The sequence below is a fragment of the Pan paniscus genome, chromosome 16, assembly GCF_029289425.2.
Source record: "Pan paniscus chromosome 16, NHGRI_mPanPan1-v2.0_pri, whole genome shotgun sequence".
Taxonomy (NCBI): Eukaryota; Metazoa; Chordata; class Mammalia; order Primates; family Hominidae; genus Pan; species Pan paniscus.
This window is the reverse complement of record NC_073265.2, coordinates 34,451,028-34,455,631: the sequence shown is the minus strand read 5'-3', so window position 1 is coordinate 34,455,631 and position 4,604 is coordinate 34,451,028. Positions and strand designations below refer to the sequence as shown.

The 4,604-nt window shown below is 41.6% G+C and overlaps 1 non-coding gene across 1 annotated transcript; it reads left to right on the top strand.

The window, feature by feature from the left end:
• Positions 1 to 325: 325 nt before the first annotated feature.
• LOC112437351 (small nucleolar RNA SNORA11) lies at positions 326 to 453 on the top strand. The gene has a single exon (XR_003025973.1). It is a non-coding gene; the product is annotated as a small nucleolar RNA SNORA11 (small nucleolar RNA).
• Positions 454 to 4,604: the final 4,151 nt, after the last annotated feature.

The following is a 4,604-nucleotide window of genomic DNA, read 5'->3' as shown; positions in this document are numbered from 1 at the left end:
TTTTTCTTTTCTGAGATGGTGTCTCGCCCTATCACCAGGCTGGAGTGCAGTGGCGCGATCGCGGCTCACTGCAACCTCTGCCTCCACCTCCCAGGTTCAAGCGATTCTCCTGCCTCAGCCTCCCAAGTAGCTGGGACTACAGGCGCTCGCCACTACACCCAGGTAATTTTTTTTTTGTAGTAGAGACGGGGTTTTACCATGTGGGCCAGGATGGTCTCGATCTCCTGACCTCATGATCCGCCCGCCTCGGCCTCCCGAAGTGCTGGGATTACAGGCGTGAGCCACCGCGCCTGGCCTCGATAATTTCTTAATAGTAAAGAGGTCAGGGATGTGCTCAGAGCAGGGGGCCTGAGGAATGGCTCCTCTGTTTACAACACACCCAACAGGAATCTGGGATCATTGTGACGAGAGGTACCAAAACTTGTAGGCTTCCTATGAACAAACTGTACATGTGAAGGGAAAGAGTAATAATAAAATAATAATAATAACGTCAATTCATTAGATAACGCAACATTTTTAAATTGTATACATCTAACATCAGAGCTCCAAAATACATGGAAGCAAAAACTGACAAAGTTGAGAGATAGACAAAACCACCACAATTAGATTTGTCAACATCTCAATCATTGATAGATCAACTAGAAAGAAAATCAGTCAGGATTTAGAAAACTTGAATAACACTATAAAACATCTTGACCTAATTGACATTTATAGACATTTCATCCAACAACAGCAGAATACATATGTTTTTCAAGTCCCCTCAGAACATTTACCAAGATAACCTGTATTCTGAGTCATAAAACAAGTCTGGATAAAAGATTGAGATTATACAATGTTCTCTAATAGCAACAGAATTAATTTAGAAATCAAGAACAGAAAGATATCTGGAAATTATCTAAAACGCCATTTATAGTAGCATAAAAATATTGAACACTTAGGGATAAATTTGGAAAAAGATGTCAAATTAAAGAAGATTCAAGTAAATAGAAAGATGTGCTATTTGCATGGATTGCCAGACTCAATATTGTTGCATGTCAATTCCTCCACTCATTGATTTAGTCATGCAATGCCATTCCAATCAAAATCTCAGCAAGTTTTCTTGTAAAAATAGACAAGCTGATTCTAAAATGTGTGTGGAGATTTTTTAAAAGGCCAAATAATTTTTAAAATAAAAAATAAAGTTGGAGAAATAATACTACCTAATTTGATTACCAATATAAATCTACAGAAACTAAGACAATGTTGTTTTGGCTTAAAAATAAACATTTAGATCAATGGAACAAAAAGAGAGTCCAGAAATAGACTCACACATACATAGTCAATTGATTGTTTTTATTTTTTATTTTTATTTTTTTAAGATGGGGTCTCACTCTGTCACCCAGGCCAGAGTACAGTGGGGTGATCTCGGCTCACTGCAAATTCCACCTCCCCGGCTCAAGCGAACCTCCCACCTCAGCCTCCTGAGTAGCTGGGACGCAGGTACCCACCACCATGCCCCACTAATTTTTTGTACTTTTGGTACAGACAGGGTTTCACCATGTTGCCCAGGCTGGTCTCAAACTCCTGAGATCAAACGATCCTTTGGCCTTGGCCTCTTTTCACCTCGGCCTCTTTTCGCCTCGGCCTCTTTTCACCTCGGCCTCTTTTCGCCTCGGCCTCTTTTCACCTCGGCCTCTTTTCGCCTCGGCCTCCCAAAGTGCTGAGATTACAGGTGTGAGCCACCGCACCCAGCCATCAATTGATATTTGACAAAGGTCCCAAGACAATAAAATGGGGAATGAATAATCTTTTCAACAAAGAGTGCTTGAACAATTGAATAGCAGTGTATTTTTTAAAAACTAAAAGAAAAAATCTTACCTCTTAACTTACAGAATATACAAAAATTAACTCAAAATGCATCATAGGAGGGTCGGGCATGGTGGCTTATGCCTGTAATCCCAGCACTTTGGGAAGCTGAGGTGGGTGGATCACCTGAGGTTGAGAGTTCAAGATCAGCCTGACTAACATGGAGAAACCCCTTCTCTACTAAAAATACAAAATTAGCTAGGCGTGGTGGCACATGCCTGTAATCCCAGCTACTTGGGAGGCTGAGATATGAGAATCACTTGAACCCAGGAGGCAGAGTGCAGGGAGCTGAGATTGTGCCACTACACTTCAGCCTGGACAACAAGAGCAAAACGCCGTCTCAAAAAAAAAAAAGTCATAGGCTTAAATGAAAGTTATCAAACTCAGATATTTGTTGCCAAAAAGCCTCAGCTCTCTCCACGGGGCTGCTTGAGTGTCCTCACATCATGGCATCTGGCTTTAATGACCCAACAGAGACAGCAAGAAGAAAGGTGCAATGCTGTGTATGACCTCACTTGGAAAGTGACACACTGTCACATCTGCCATATTCTATTTGTTAGAAAGGTCACTAAATCCAAATTTCTCTCTAATGGGGAGAAATTAAGCTCTACATCTTGAAGAAGATACTTGGAAGAGTATCAAGGAATTTGTGGATATATTTTTAAGCCACCATCAGGCCACAAATCACTTATTTGCAATTCCCTACACAAAATATATTCACCCCTTTCCTAAGGGCCCCAAAAGTCTCTTCTTATTTCAGTATCAGTTCAAAATCCAGAGTCACAGTGTATAAATCAGGTCCAGGTGCAGACAATGCTTTTCAGGTGTATTTCCTTAAAGACAGCTTCTTGCAATCTGAACACCTGTGAACTGGAGATAAATTATCTTCCCCAACATACACACCCACACACCCACACACACCACACAGTGGTGGGATGGGCATACGATAAACACTGTAAACAGTCCTGTGCAAAAAGGGGAAAAATAGGACTGGTCCATAGTGGTTCTGAGACCCAGCTAGGCAAAGTTTGGAGATTCTTTTATTAGGATTCATTCCTACTGAATGAATGGGATTCATCCCATGACTTTTGGCCGCTACCTTGGAGCTCTTGGTTCTGCTAAGTCATCCTTCCTTTTCCGTGAGAGATAACTCATGTTTTTCAGCTGTAGAGTTTTCTCAGTCTGATTACAGCAGGTGAAATTTTGGGAATTCAAAAGTCTCTTCATTCATGTACTATCTTTGTCCCTTTCATTCCAAGCTGTTTCTGCCAATATGATTCTTAAATGTTGTGGGTCTTCTGTGAATCTTACTGTGGTTCATTCCGTAAGTCTGAGATCGCAGCCATAAACCTTTTTGCAATAAGCCCTTCTCAATATTGGGCGTCTGCTGAGGTGCAATGCTGTTTAGCTTTTGAAAAGCCCCACTGTTTAAAGGAGAGTATCTATAAAGCATACCCTTAAAATCTTTAGAGGGCCTTTTGTCTTACTGAATGGTACTCTGAGGCTGTACCTTGGATCATTATGACAAAGAATTTTACTTTGTCTTTAGACCATGTTTTCCCAGTAGTGCCCTAGATTTGATCTTTGCTCAGAATTCACTTCTTGGCCAGGCATGATGGCTCATGCCTATAACCCCAGAGCTTCAGGAAGCCAAGGCAGGAGGATTGCTTCAGCCCAGGAGTTTGAGGCTACAGTGAGCTATGATCATTCCACTGCACTCCAGCCTGGACCTCAGAGCGACACCCTGTCTCTAAAAAAACAAAAACAAAAACAAAACCCCCAAAACCTAATCTATCTTTTACATTTAGCCAGTTAGAGAGGCTGAAAATTTTCAAAACCCTCAAATTCTGGTTCCTTCGTGTCCTTCATGTTTAATAGTTCTTGGCTTATCTATCTCCTCTTGCATTTTACTATGAACAATAAGAAGAAACCAAGAGATGCTTTCAACAGGTTTCCTGGAAAGCTTTTTGCTAGATCATGTGGTTCATCTGGTATATTTTTACTTTCTACATTACCCCAGGTAACAGTGTTGCTAAACTTTTTGCTGCTATATAATAATGACCCCTTTCCTCCAATTGACAACAAGATTTTCCTCACTTTCCTCTTTATGCTCTCACTTACAACCTCCTCAAGGGCCCTGAGGCTTCTTCAAGGTATTCAGACTTTTCACTAACACTTTCCTCCAAGGCTGCCCAATTCCAAAGCCACTTTCACATTTTAGGGTTTTGTTATGGCAGTGCCCCCACTTCTAGGTAACAAAATCTGTATTAGTTACTTATCACAGTGTAACAAATTACCTGAAAACTTAGCAGCTTTAAAAGCAGACATTGATTATCTCACAATTTTTTTTTTTTTTTTTTTTTTTTAGACAGAGTTTTGCTCTGTCACCCAGGCTGGAGTGCAGTGGTGCGATCTCAGTTCACTGCAACCTCCACTTCCCGGGTTCAAGCAATTCTCCTGCCTCAGCCTCCTGAGTAGCTGGGACTACAGGCATGGACCACAACACCCAGCTAAATTTTTTTGTATTTTTGTAGAGACAGGGTTTCACCATGTTGGCCAGGCTGGTCTTGAACTCCTGACCTGAAGTGATCCACTCACCTCGCCTCAGCCTCCCAAAGTGCTGGGATTACAGTCGTAAGCCACCGCGCCCAGCTAATTATCTCACAATTCCTTTTTTTTTTTTTTTTCCAAAACGGAGTCTTGCTCTGTTACCCAAGCTGGAGTGCAGTGGTGTGATCTCGGCTCACCACAACCTCCAC